The sequence below is a fragment of the Peromyscus leucopus genome, chromosome 14 (assembly GCF_004664715.2).
Source record: "Peromyscus leucopus breed LL Stock chromosome 14, UCI_PerLeu_2.1, whole genome shotgun sequence".
Classification (NCBI taxonomy): Eukaryota; Metazoa; Chordata; class Mammalia; order Rodentia; family Cricetidae; genus Peromyscus; species Peromyscus leucopus.
Window position 1 is genome coordinate 4,804,934 of NC_051075.1, and position 15,812 is coordinate 4,820,745.

At 37.8% G+C, this 15,812-nt stretch overlaps 1 pseudogene; it reads left to right on the top strand.

Moving 5' to 3' along the window:
* Positions 1-683: 683 nt before the first annotated feature.
* Positions 684-10,315, top strand: LOC114699376 (annotated as a pseudogene).
* The last annotated feature ends 5,497 nt before the right edge of the window (positions 10,316-15,812 follow it).

Sequence of the window (15,812 nt, forward strand, 5' to 3'; positions counted from 1 at the left end):
ATTTCATCCCTAACTTTCATATATTTATTTACTTTGATGGGGTTTCATTATATGGCCCAAGCTGGCCTTGAACTTGTATCAGCCTGTCTCTTCCTCCCAAATGCTGGGATTACAGGGTGCGTGCCACCAAACACAAATGTAGGAAGGCTTTTGCTAACAAATTCTCAACTTTATCAATTTATTTTCTCTTTCTTTCCTCTCTTTTTAAGGAAAGTTTTCCCTCTTCCATGGTCACCTAAATATTTTCTGGCTTTTCTATCTAAAACTTGTGAAATTTTGACTTTTATATTCAATTATTTTTATATAACATTTTATGAGAAATGTGAAGAATGAATCCATTTTCTATAAAAAAAAACAATGGGTACTATTCCTGCCTGCACAGCCTGCACAATGAGATCAACCTCTGGGTGCACCACTTCCCACCAAAATCCGGGTCTTTGGGGGCTCAGCTCCCACAGAAAGCACTTGCCCCTTTGAACTTCCATTTCATGAACAAAAAGAAGATCTACCTGGACTTTTCCCAAAGTTCTCTGCATTTTGAGGTGTTTGGTAGAGTTGGGGTTCATAAGCCATGTTGCCTTTTGAAAATAGAAGCCACATGTTTCTTCCTCCTGGAAAACGTGTTACCTTCTTAAGTGTCTACTATGAAGGCATCTGCAGTGGTTCATTAGGGATAAATTAATTTCATTTATACTGGAGAAGGCAGTTAGGGTGGTGAGGCTTATCTTAAACTTGAATTAGAAGATGAAGTAAAATTGGCTCTGAAAAAAGGACAGGGAAAGTATGAGACTCCAGTATGTTGAGGTGGTCCAGTCACACAGACCCAAGATAGATTGGGTGTTGAATCACAGTGATCCAAACAGCAGGGGCAGTGCCAACGATGGCTATGTGAGGCTTCAGGGACTCCTGTTTGGATGCACAAAGGTGGAAATCTTTCAGGTCTTCTCAGGTTTGGAAATTTCCTGTGGACCTGAAGGGCAGGATTGCAGGGGAGGCCTTTGTTCAGTTTCCCTCACAAGAGTTAGTTGAGAAAACTCTAGGGAAGCACAGGTATTGAAGTGTTCAAGAGCAGTCAGGAGGAAGTTAAGTCATACTCAGATCCACCTCTCAAGTTCACGTCTTTATGACTTCAGGCAAAGGCATGGGCTGTATGAATGGCCTGGCACAGCCTGGAGGTACATTGGTGACATGTGATATTTTGATCGTGTTCTGACAAATAAAGCTTGCTTGGAGTCAGAGGACAGAGCTAGCCACTAGCTAACCATAGAGGTTTGGAGGACTATAGAGAGAGGAACAGGAAGTGATAAGATGAGGCAGAGACAGGATTTTGGCCCTTTTGGACTGAAGGAATGGAAGAGGTAGGAGGCAATTGTGGCTGTTCACCTACTTATCTGATCTTTTGGGTTTTACCCTAATATTTGATTCATGGTTTTTATTGGTAAGATTAATTAGATTTATGCATCATCTGGCAACCAACTTTTGGGGCATGAATTCACCAAAAAAGCTGCTTCCCAGTGGCTTTGCAGCCACCAGCACACATCAGAGCCAAACATGGGAATTGCATCCAAAGGGGTCACCACAGCGCTGGCTGGCTCTTCCTTTCTTCCATGAGTGCTCTGAGGGAGTCTGGGAATTTTCTGTTGCAGCCTCTCTACAGCGAACTCCACAGGCATCTGGGCTCTGAATGCCACCAGAGTTATCCCCTCACCATCGGCCAGCTCTACCTCCAGGCAACTCTGTGCTTTCACTTCCCACTGGTCACACAGGCTGCTTTTACACGTTTTCCTGTGAAGTTGGCTGGCTCTTTAGCTCCCTTTCCCCCATGGGTTGTGGGCTCTCCCTGGACCCCCTCCTCAGGTTGTTGACATATGATCAATGGTAGCTGACCTGAGCCAGGCTGTGTACACCACCTGTGTTCTCCATTCAGACATGCTATGCTGCACCAGCCAGCCTTATACTTCACTGTTATTGTCAGCAGATTTGGTGAAACAATTGGGAATTCTTAAAGGGAGAATTAGATTAATTTAAAAAAAATTTTTTTCCCACATTAAAAAATGAAAAACACTCTTACAATGGAGGGAGTTAGGTCCCTGTATGATTACACAATGGATGGTTTTAAAATGGAACAATTAAATGGGGGGCCTAATAAACTTATATGGGATTTACATAGTGTCAATTATAAACATTATCAGTTTAATAATTCTTGTTTTATCCCTTAAAATGTTGGTTGATATGATACAGGCATTAGAAAAGATTACTACTGATAATATGCAAGCCCTACAATTGATTACTAAAGAAAATAATGCAATTTTGATTGATAACTCATAAACCTTAGAAAGACTTATTAAAACAGATAATAGAGATATTCAGACACAGACAGAGGAATTTAAAGGACAACTAACTTCACCATTACATTATAAAATTAGAGAGGAAAAGCCCAAGGTTGTCAAACAGCCTACTTTAATTTATCCAGTCTCTTTACAGGAACAATTTCCAAATGACAGGTATCCCCAAGGCTATGTAAGAGCTCCCAGGATTCCTGTGGAAATATTAGGTTTGAGGTGATTTAAGGCAGTAATAGTCTCATATGGTATGCATTTACCTTTTGTGAAGCAAATGTTAAATTTATGCTCAACTAGTAACCAAATTGGCCCACAAGACTAGAAAGACTTGGTTATAGCAGTATTGGAACCTGGTCCTCAATTATAGTGGAAGAACTTTTAGAAATATGAGGCTAGCACCAATGAACAATGAAGCAGAGCTAGAGGTATTTAAATTTCCCAAGACCAAATTCCTGGAGAGGGTAATTATGCTGATGTACAAAGAGAGCCTCCATATGATGACCACACCCTGGATCTATGCCATGCAATAGCTTTGAATGCTTGGGACAGATTTTCAGAAGTTGGAAAGAGACCTGAGTCATTTACTGAAGTTATACAGGGCCCTAAAGAAAACTTCACTGATTTTTTTTTACAAACATTGACTTCAGCTGTAATAGAATGATACCAAATTCAGAAACTAGACAAATAATAATTGAATCTTTGGCCTTTGAAAATGCTAATTCATAATGCAAAGGGAGTAATTAGGCCTTTAAGCACCCATAGAAGAATGGATCTGAGATACAGTCAATATTGAATCTTATAACCATGATGATGCTTGGATAGGAGAGGTGATTTCCTCTTGAAGAAAAATAAAAGAGGAGATAGTGGACAGGGCAGTCCTAGAAACAATGTTTCTTCTAGTCGAAACAGAAGTCTCTTTCCTTCTGGAGTATGCAGAAGGTATGACAAAGGCCGATACTGGACCAATGGATACAGATTAACAAGGGACAGACAAGGAAACCCTTTGCTATTGGGAAATGCCTTGGGGGGGCTCTCACAGGCCCCCATGTCAAATTTGGTTCATTCATCCCCTGTAACCATGGGGAAATCTCTTCCCCAGAGCAATTAAAGGACTTAATACCTACTGTAAAAAAATCATACTGCTCTGGATGATACAATTGCTTTAGAATATAAAACAAAAATTTCAGGAGAAACTATAAAGCAAATATTTTGACAAACTTCTATAAATGATCAAAGACCAAAGGTAAAAATACAGATAAATGACATTGTAATTGAAAGTCTTGTAGACACAGGGGCAGATGTAACAGTAATTGCACTAGAATCTTGGCATTCAAATTGGCCTATTCAGGAGATAAATGTTTAGCTTTTAGGAATTGAAACTTCATCTCAGATAAAATAATGCAAGAGATGGGTCAAATGTATAGGGCCAGAAGAACAGAGAGGAAAATTAAAACTATATGTGGCTAATAAAGCAATGAGTTTATGGAAATGTAATTTGTTACAGCAATGGAATACCCCAATTAACATTCCTCCAAACTCAGAAACAAACCATAAACTAACATGTTTCTGGGGAAAGTTTTAAAAGGTATTATAAAGAACAGTCACTGACCATTCAGGTTGTACAAAAACAGCTGATGATCTTTCAAAGGTACCAGTAGCCCTATCTCTAAAATGGTTAAATAAAAAACTTGTCTGGGTGTAACAATGACTTTTGATGTCAGAAAAATTACAGGCCTTAGAAGAGCTGTTTCAGGAGCAGCTAAATGCTCAGCATATTGAAGAATCGACCAGTTATTGGTATTCTCCTGTATTGGTTAATAAAAAGAAATCTGGAAAATGGAGAATGGTAACAGATCTAAGAGCCATTAATGAGGTGATTTAGCGAATGAGCTCTTTACAGACTGGAATTTCCCTACCTTCTCTATTACCTAAAGGATGGTCTATTATAGTTATTGATTTAAAGACTGTTTCTTCACTATACCTTTACAAGAAAAGAATAAGAGAAAAAAAACTGCCTTCATGGTGCCTACTTATAATAATTCTCAGCCTGTTAGATATTAATGGGAGTTTCTCCCACAAGGGATATTAAACAGTCTTACCCTGTGCCAATATTTTATATGACAATCATTGGAACTGATTCACGTACAGTTTTCTCAATCTATAATTTACCATTATGTGGATGGTATCTTATTAGCTGATTCAAATATAGCTACTATGGAAAAAAATTGAAGAAGTAAAAAAAATTTTTGCCTTGTTTGGAGTTATAAATTGCTTCTGAAAAAATACAAAGAGGAGATTCTATTAATTACCTAGGATACAAAATAGGCTTACAAGAAATTCAATCCCAAAAGATACAAATAAGAAGAGATCAATTGCAAACTTTTAATGACTTTCAAAAATTGCTGGGAGACATTAATTGGCTATGGCCCACAATTGAATTGACAATTCAAGAACTGAGTAATTTGTTTCAAACCTTACAAGGTGACAAGAACTTAAATAGTCAGTTAAGAATTGGCTTTGGTAGAAAAAAATTACAGAACATGTGGAATATTTGGATCTGGAGCTTGATTGCATTCTGGTTATTTTATTTTCTATATATTCTCCTATAGGGATTTTAGTGCAAAGAGAAAATGATATTCTAGAATGGATATTTTTACCACACAAACAGAGTAAAAAAATAAAGACCTATGTAGAAAAGGCATCTGATTTGATTCTAAAAGAAAAAATAAGACCTTGTCATTTGATAGGAATGGACTCAGCAGAAATTGTAGTACCTTTTACTAATGCTGAAATTTCCTCTTTATGGGCAGAAAATGAACATTGGCAAAAAGCTTACAGTAATTTGGGGGAAAAATTAACAACAAATATCCCAAAAGGAAGAGAATACATATTTATGAAGAGAAATAATTGGGTCCTTCCTCACATTGTATGGGGAACACCAATTTCTGGAGTCCCTACATTCTATACTGATGCAAGCAAATCAGGAAAGGCAAGTTATAAATCAGGAAATTTAAGTAAAGTGGCCTAAAGCTCTTTTGATTCTGTTCAAGGTCAGAATCATGTGCTATTCCCATAGTATTATTAAATTTTCCAAAACCTCTTAATAAACTTGCCAACTCTCAATATGCAGAAAGAGTTGTTTTACATATTGAAACCAATTAATTTATTCCAGATGATATAGAATGGACTTTTATATTTATTCAGTTACAAGAAATAATCAGAAATAAAAATCATCTCTTATATATAACACATATTAGATTCCATATGGGTCTACCAGGCCCTCTAGCAAAAGATAATGATGAAATTGATGAATTATTGGGAGGAAATGTGCTAAAGTCTCAGAATTCCATAAAAAACACCATGTCAATAGCAAGGATTTGAAGAAAGATTTTTTTTCCATCACTAGGCAACAAGCCAAGGAAATTATAAGTAAATGCCCTACTTGTTCCTTATACAACCAAACTCCACTACCTGCAGGAAGTAACTCAAAGGGTACTCAAAGAAATAAAATTTGGCAAATGAACATGTTTCATTTTTCAGAGTTTGGAGAATTAAAATATGTACACCACACCATAGATACGTACTCAGGATTTCAATGGGCAACTGTTTTGAATTCTGAGAAGGCTGATTCTATAATCATACATTTGTTAGAAGTTATGGCCATAATGGTGATACCTGTACAAATTAAGACTGACAATGCTCCAGCATATGTCTCTAGTAAAATGAAACAGTTTTTTGCATATTACAACATAAAGGATATTACAGGTACACCACACCATCCTATATGACCAGCAGTTACAGAAAGTTCTAATTGATTTTTAAAAAATATGCTTAATAAGCAGAAAAGGGTAATAAAGACCCCCAGAGATAGATTACATAATGCTTTATTAACTTTAAATTTTCTGAATGCTAATGAGAAAGGAATGACAGCTGCAGAGAGACATTGGATAATAGAAAAAAACTACTGAATTAAATCAGCCTGTATACTTTAAAGATGTGTTGACCTCAGAATGGAAACCAGGATATGTGTTACATTGGGGACGAGGCTTTGCTTTTGTTTCTACAGGAAACAAATTGATAAAGGTTTGATTTGAACAAGAGAGACCTCTTGAATAGAAGAGGTGATAGTTCATCAACCATTATGATCATCCAATTCATATTAACTTATACAACAAACAAATACTTTTTATTTAATCAGAATATAACTTTTGAAAAGTGAAACTCTCCAAAGTTAGGTTTGGGCCAGGGTTTTGTTTTTGTCTTTCCAGGAGAATGAAGCCATCCAGCTAAGGAATCTGAAGACTACTGGACAAATGAGACATCTGAAGAAAAAGGAAAAATTATGTGGAGAAAATGTCTCAAGAGAAAGTATAAGTTGACCTATTGGTATATCACATTTCCAACAGGATAAAATTTCATATATCTTCCCAAATGATTGTTTCTGCTGTTGTCTATAGATATATAATGCAAATGGTCTTTCTGCAGTCCCAGTTCAATTAAAAATTAAAGCTGGCTTCAGAGTTGAAGCAGGGCTCTCCTTCTGTAAATTCAAGCATGCTTGTTAAAAGGAAAATCCAAAAATCTCTGTCTTATGTCAGAAGAGCCACCTGCTATTGGACAAAAGAAAACCCAAAATTAAAGGACTATTCTATTGCCACTAATCATTTGGTATTGTTTTAACGCTTTAAATTTTTTCTTAAGGTATAAGTATTATTTTAAAAATTTATTAAATTAAAAGATATATATTATAAACTTTTTGTCATGATATTAGTGGTCATATAGAGTGCTAAGTCTAGAAAAGGGCTTCATATAGCTTCCTGTACATGACTTCTGGTTTGAATCTCTATCAGGTAACTAGGAGGAATTAAGATTTTGTACTCTAGATGTACATAACAAATTATGATCCTTTAACCTCTTTGAAATCTACTGCATATGACATTTAAAATGTATAAGTTTTCTGCAGTGAACCATGATCATGCCTAACAGTGACCTTTGAAGTCCCAAAAGGAGGATGGGGCCCCACAATGATGATTCCACCTAGACTATGGTAACTCCACTAAGATGACAAACATCAACCAAAGATCAGCTTTGAACTACAAACTGCTCAGGACAATTTCAAGGTGGCTAGCTGAGATGGTCCATCCTCACAGACTACTCTAGCCAGGACTTCAGACAAGCCCTGCACTTTTCCATTACACAGAGACTGGACAACAAATGATACAGCTAGCTCTCCCAGGACTTGACAATTATGCCATTTTTTTTCTGGGTCCCCTAAAGATGCTGTCACATCCACACAGTAGGAAGTAATTTTAAGAACACAATGCCCACATTCCCAAGAGATGGGGTAGGTGGTTTTTGGTCATTCAGTGGGTTATGGTTATTTCTCATCATTTAGGGGTTTGGTTACAAGTTGTTATTGGTAATGGTCAGGAAAAAGGCTGAAAAAAGGAGAACAGATTCAGGGATCTTGTTCTGAAAATAAAAAGGGGGGATATAGACATGATAGGATTAAAGGGTAGATTATTAAATCTACTTTTAAACCTAAAAAGCAACTACTTGTCTAGTCTTAAATAGTTTGTATTGGTTTGGACTTTTGCACATTGATACAAATTTGGGGTTATTTTTGATATACTACATATATGTTTCTACTCCTGTTTAAGATATTTTTGTACATTGATACAAATTTAAGGTTATTTTTGTTAGAACCTACTGTACCTATGTTTCTACTCTTATTCAAGGTATTGCACCTATGCAACTTATTTAACAATGTAATGTAAATTTCTAGTCCTTGAAAATTATTTTTACAAACTATTTAGGATAATAAAAAATGCAGGTTAGCAGTTAGTCAGCTATTACACTTAAATTTGTAATCAGGTTTGTTTTCAAGGTCAAACAAATATATTTTAGATAGACAGGTGATTTTCAAATACTTTATAGATCTACAGAATATGGCATTTAAGATGTCTTAATAATGTAAGGTTCTTTGTTGTGATAATGAGACCTGTGTGCTTCTGCCAGCACCAATCTACTTCAGAGAAGATGATGGGCATCAAAGAAACCCCATATGGAATTTCTTTGTGGCAAAATTTAGCCCCTGGGCAAGAAAGTTTCCTTGCCTCAACTCCTGACAGTATGCTGTCCAAATTGGACAAGCAGGGCAGAAAAGAAAGTAACTGCTGAACTTTTCCAAGATAAGACAGGACAGTCCTCCAAAATTCCTGCTTCACAGAAAAGTATCTCAGATATTCTAGGGCTACAGGCCAAAGATGGATCCCTCAACATCACAGAGGAACCTTGGGTGACCATTCAGGTAGCCAGCTGTTTCTTTCATTTCTTGTTTTGGAAGTTGTTTGCTCTGCACTTCCTGTTTACTCAGATAATATTATATCATTCTCAGGTCTCTGAAGGAGTTGAAGACTGGATAGTTATAGTTTTCCTTGTTAACAAATTCAGAAAAGAAACTCACAAAAGAGGTATGAAGTGTGTAAGGTTGAGAGACATAAAAAGATAGTTTTGGGTTGGTAATACAAGTTACGATAGAAAGTTAATTAGGTGCCACATTTTGGACTCACCAAGATAGGATAGATAATGGAGTATTTTCTCTAAATTTATCAAATGCTAATGGACTAGACATTGTTAATGTAATTATTGACTGTATATATTTGTACTAGTTGTATATAGTTTTACTATGTTAGTTAAAACCTTCGCTTTTTATTTAGACAAAAGGGAGAAATTTTATGTGATATTTTGTTGTGTTCTGACAAATAAAGCTTGCTTGGAATCAGAGGACAGAGGTATCCACTAGCTAACCATAGAGGTTTGGAGGACTGCAGAGAGAGGAACACGAAGTGATAAGGTGTTTGGAGACAGGATCTCGGCCCTTTTGGACTGGGGTAACTGAAGAGGGAAGAAGTAACTGTGGCTGCTCCCCTGCTTCTCTGATCTTTCAGGTTTTACCCAGATATTTAACTCCTGGTTTTTATTGATAAGATTAGTTAGATTTGCACATCATATTGGCATTGTGCAACAGGGAGGCCTGGATAGAATGAGGTCTGGTGCCTAAAGTATAGGCTATGGGAGCTGTGAAGAATACAGTGGTCTTAGTGATCATTATGGCCTCACTACTGACTTGTTTGGGAAAAAAACTGCAGCTATTATCCCCCAGGGATGTGTTTTAGAATATTATTTTAAGATATGTTACATTTGTTTATGCTGTGGAACATTTGATTAATGATGCAAAGGTATTTTGCATTCTTTTATGTTGCATTTGTTTAACTCTGTGAAGCTGTGTTACTTTGGCTGTCTAAAACACCTGATGGTCTAATAAAGAGCTGAACAGCCAATAGCCTGACAGTAGAAAGGATAGGTGGGGCTGGCAGGCAGAGAGAATAAATGAGAGAAGAGATCTAGGATCAAGGAAGATCAAGGAGTGAGAAAAGAAGGGGCCAGTTAGCCATCTAAACAGCCAGACACAGGATAAGAAGGAAAGAAAAGATATACAGAAATAAAAGCCCAGAGGCAGAAGGTAAGTGGGATAATTTAAGAAAAGCTTTCAAGAACAAGTCAAGCTAAGGCCAGGTATCTACAAGTAATAATATGCCTCCATGTGATTTATTTGGGAGCTGGATGGCAGGCCCCCCAAAGATCAAGAAGCCAAAAGAGTAAAAACAGCCAACAACAGGGATATATGACCCCAGACATGGAGACAGAAGTTCACAGTGCAGAGCACCATAGGCCACTGTGTCCACATGAGGGGGCTGCCCTACAAAGCAATGGAGGGTGACTCTTCCATCTTTTCTCACTCAAACCTGTGAGAGTTCATAATGGAGACTGGCCCAGAGGAAAGAATGATGGGAGAGGGTGCTGTTGAGTTTCTCGTCCACGAAGAAGCAGTGGCAGCTATGTCAAAGTTCAGGGCCAAAATGCAATACAGACACTTAGAACTCCTCCTGAATTCCAACACCCTTCCATGATGAAAGTCTTGGAGAGATAAGGAATGCTAGGACATACCTAATCATAATAAAAACAATATACATCAAGCCAATAGCCATCAGGTTAAATGGAGAAAAATTCAAAGCAATTCCACTGAAATTATCAACAAGACAAAGCTGTCCACTTTCTCCATATCTATTCAATATAGTACTTGAGGTTCTAGCTAGAGCAATAAGACAACTGACGGGGACCAAGGAGATACAAACAGGAAAAGAAGAAGTCAAAGTATCATTGTTTGCAGATGATGATAGTCTATATAAGTGATCCCACAAATTCTACCAGGAAACACCTACAGCTGAATTCAACCCTGGACTAGCAATGGGGCTAACAGCAGCCAGGGGTGCAGGGCACAGGGTTGTCAGCTGCCAAGCTGCTTACAGTGGCCATGGAGAATTAATGTTTACTGGCTGGCTCAAACTTCTTTCTTACTAGAACTCAGGACCTTGAGCTCAGGGGTGGCTGCACACTCAGTTTATATAGTGCTTGGGATCCAACACAAGGCATGCCGGGAAAACACTCTAATTGAGCTGTGTTCCAAAGCCTCTGAATAAACTTCTTTGTTTTTAATTTTTCAACTGGAGGAAATATCAAGCTAGTTTACATTTTAATGATAGAGCTAAATTTGAATCAGTGTAATATCTATTTTCTGGCTTCAAGCATTTTTGCTATCATTCTGTTTTTTTGGTGGTAATGTTCTTTTTCTCAGTCTCTTTCTATACATAGATGACTCCCTCTCTGTCTCTCTATCTCTCTACATATGTGTGTGTGTGTTTATACACAAAATGTATTTTAAAATGCATTTTTCCATTTTTTGTTGTATAATTTGGTGAAGGCAGTTTTCACTTACGGAGATTAGTGCCATCTGGAATTTTAGAGTTTCTATGACATTTGTCCCTTCCAGAATTAGTCTTTTTTCCATTTCTTTGGTATTGGTTCGATGAATTGTGATTTGACATGTTTCACATCTAGCTGTCCTTCATGTGTCTCGACTGCTTTTACATTCCATCTGCCTTCCTGTGTTCCTTGGAGCAGTTAATTCAGCTCTAGCTTCCAGCCCCTCTATGATATCTAACAGGCTAAGCAGCACACATTTCACTTCCAGATGTATAATTTTCTTTTTATTTTCACAAGAACTACACAATCTCCTTCATAATCATGTCTTTCTTTTTCATGTTTGGTTTTGCAAAACAATTTTTTGCTTCATGTTACATTCCAATTTACAAATATGACAGTTTCAGAACTCAGACCTTACCATATTTATTGTTTCTATTCAAATTTAATGTGTTGTTTCTTTCCTGTTTTGTTTTCTGTTTTTAAGTTCTGAAATCATGCTTGAAATTTACACATGAAAATTCTTTGAAGTTCGATTTGACAGTCGATTCTTCTAGGGAAAATTACTGTTTCTGTTTTCTGATAGATACTTAAGGAAGTGTCAAACCCAGGGTTGCTGGAACCCTTTTTAGACTGTCCAGGCAGTCAGATGAGAAGAGCTTTTTTAGGAAAATGGCTCACACCATTATGAAAGCTGAGATACTGAACAGTAAAGCAGCAACAAGCTGGAAAACTGGGGAGAGTGTTGGTGTGCCACTGTTCAAGCCTGCAAGCCTGACAGCCATGAGCAAGCCCCTGGCCCAAAGGCTACAAATGCAGAACCCTAACATGCAGGAACAGGAGGTGAGGGCCTGGATTCAGAAGAGGGGATGTAAAATTAAATTAATTATAAAATAAAAATATTAAAAACAGAAAACACACATACAAGCAACATTTTAAAAAAAGAAGAAGAAGAGAGGATGCTCACTGGCTTATCCTCTCCCTTCTTATTCCGTCTAGGACCTCAGCCCATTGGTACCAGCCAACACCTGGAAAGCAAGGCATCCTTACTAGTGTCTCCTCTAGAAACATCCCAAAGACACCCAGAAATGATGCTTTACCAGCTGAGCGCGCTCCAGTACAGTCAGGTGCACACTCAAATGAGCTGGCCTAGACCTTGTAACCCAGGGCTGCTTGAGAACTGGCTCTGATAGATGGATTCCTGGGAGAAGGGAAGCATTTGAGAGGTTGGTTTGTTTCTTCACTCAAGGCAGATTATATTGTTATTTTTCTAGTTCACACTGTCACTAAAGACATAGTTCTTTGTAGGTCCTAGAATCCAACCAATGCTTGTACTCTTGTAGAATTGAGTTTTTCTATGCCCAGATTGGAGCTGCAAGTCACAGGAACTGATATAGGGTCTCAAAGCTCAGAGTTCTATCACTTGGTTCCTCCCAGGATTCCTTTTTTTAATGGGAAAAAATTCCACACAATATATTCTGATCACACTTTTCCCTCTGCCAATTCCTCTAAAATCCTTTCCACTTTCTCAACCACTTAACTTCGTGCTCTCCCTCCCTCCCTCCCTCCCTCCCTCCCTCCCTCCCTCCCTCCCTCCCTCCCTCCCTCTCCCTCTCTTTAAAATACAAATACTTCTTTTGAGTATAATGGGTTCTTCTTCCATCTCAGACATACACTAAAACAGGCTTTCTATTTTGTATCTACAACTTTAGGTGCTTTGCAGCATGATAGATTTTCAGGATATTTACTCTGCCAATATTGTCGGAAAAGGAAACCTCTGTCTCCTCTTCACCTTCCTGTCACCAAGCTTTGCCCTGAACATTTTACAGAATCTACTCTTGCTAAGGTCACCACTGACATCATCATTTCTAAGTAAAGTAAATACTCATCACCTTTATTTCACCATTGAACTTTTGAAAGGATTGTTCATGTAGTTCACGCGTCACTCTTCCCCCTTGTGTCCTATTGTACACAGATATGCATGATCATACAAACACTACTGAGGAGACTTGCAAGCACTAATGTGTTGCTTGCTTGCCACTGCCAATCTTAATTGTTATTCTATAGAGCTTTTGACTCTATGTTCACTAAGAAATATCATAAAACCAAGGAAATATTTTATGTCCTCTTTCTACCAATGAGGTTTTGAATACACATTTTAGTAACCTGATTTATTGTAAGAACCATTTGCCTTTTTTAAATCTGCAATGATGTTGATCTAATATAAAAATGCACCAACCCAAGAAGGTACAATGTTGTTCCCAAGATTAGGAGAATGGGAAGACATTAATCAGAAACAATAAAATTTGAGATATATAGGATGAGTGAGTTGTTGAGATACAATGTACAGCATAATGACTATAGTCAATATTGTATTGGATGCCTGAAAATTGCTGATAGAGAACATAAGCATACATGCATGTATACACACACACACATGTATGCAACACAACAAATGTATATTTCAAAAATGTATACTTTTCTCTGCTAACTTGAAAAATTAAAATAGCTGGTGTCACTCTGAATATCCCTATGAGAACTGTCTCTCTCTGCTTTCAACTTGTTGAATACCTTTGGAATCAAAGTATGTAAATAAAGGTGTTCAACTGGTACTTGAGTGGAAATGCCTCCTCATCTCAGCTGAAGGAAGCAATGTCAGTGAGCACGGCTCTATAAGGCCCAGATGGAGGTAGCAGTTGGCCTGGACGTGTATGAAGTGGGCGCTGCAGAGACTTCCAGTCTCTCCTCCCTTTACTCCTCATTCCCAGGCCTATCTGTCAATTACTCTGCATCCTTGGAGTGCTGCTCTTCCCACAGCGTGTGTTGTCCCCGTCATTCCTCTCATGTCCAATGTGTTTGGCCTCAATCAGCTAGTAGAGTTGATGCCTGCATGGATGTGTGATTAGCCCTGGTGTCCATCTGAGTTTAAGGCATGATCTTAAATGGTTTAATCATCTTAAAAAGACCTAAAATTCAGTATTATTGAAGCTCCTCTCCTGTACATCAGTTATTAATTTTCATTGTTTCAGCATCCAGCATATTCTCTCACAAGATTACTCCTTCTACACTATTTCGTAAAACAAAGGGAAGCCCACACATAGTCAAAAATGACCTATATAGATTAATCATCAGCTGTAATGTTGCCTATTGCTTTGGTAATTGCTGATGTAAAAGATGCTCCATTCAACTCTGAATAAGGAAGTTAAAAATGCTTTGTAACTTCCAAATTCCTCTTTTTTTGATGGATTCAGTCTAACTCTGGTTTCACAGTTATGGTCTCCATGACAAACATTGCTAAGAGCCTCATTTCAACAACATACCTATATTCTTAAACACAAAAGTCTCCAGAATAGAATTGCATTAGGAAAACTCAAAGCAATGGTGAATATGGAAACCTGTAGTACATCTTTGAGGTATACAGACATGAACAGGAGTACAAATGAGCCCACTTCAGACATGAAGCTAGATTGAGGCACTGCTGTCCCTATATCACCATGGTCAAAACACAAATGGCAGTTATTATTTTTCAATCAATGAAGACATAGTTTTCTACCCCTCCACTGGCAACTTTGTACAACAGCCAGTTACCTGCTCACAACTCTAGTCAATAGTTTCCATGCCTTTTGAGAAAATAGAATGGGGACATTTCTATTATTATTGAGGTAGCTTACACTCAGGTAAAAACATCAGAAATAATAATCTCATTGACAACCCAACCTATCCATGAAAGACAGAAATGGGAACTGTTGTACATAGTAAGAAAGGAGAGAAAAGGTTGAGGTATGGGGGCAGGGGCAAGAAGTCAACTCACCAAACTTCCTCTTGCAGTAGAATAAAATAAAAGGGAAGTATCTGCTATACCTCAGTGAACCTCGAGGACAGCCTTTTTATAGCCAGCTGGGAGGACGTCTTTAGGATTCCAAGTGCTTCGATATTTTCAGCATCAATCTCTTTAGCACCTGGGGTAACAGGAAGGGTGTGTGTGGCTCCACTATCAGCACCATTGGAAAGGAAGCTGCAGAGCGCCTCGGGACTGCTGATTGTTTTCCCTTTTCAAAGACAGGCGGGATTTAGTAATACTTCTACTTGGCTTTACTTGAATCCCATGTAATATCAAAATAACGAACTGGTAAGTTTTGTTGATTTATTCCTTTTTACAAATATTGCTTTCTTTCCCTCTAAGCAGTGCATAGGAGAGGGGTGTCTCCGAGTGCTGCAGTAATTTTTTTCTCACAGATTTGTATTTATTCAATAATTTTTTTAAATGAAATAACTGCAGTGGAAAGATTAGCATTTCAGTTAGGGTTATATTTTAAGGTTGACTTAAAGTAAATAACACATATATTTCAGGCAGAAAACGTTGACCATCAGAGTGTCACACGACCTTCAGAGACAGGTTTGACTTAGAAATTTTTATTTGTCTCTCAGACTTTTTGTTGTTGTTTGGTGTGTGTCTATGTATATTAAGTAATGAGAGAGAGGAAACAAGGGGAGGAAGGAGGAGAGAAGGGAAAAAGAGAAGGCCAAGCAGTATATTGTGACACGAGTCACAGATTTCCCGGTAGTGACTAAGTTAGTGTTTGGATGGAAGCTGGCAACCATGGAAGGCATAGATGTTAAGCTCCGCTTCAAAGGATCTGTTGGACT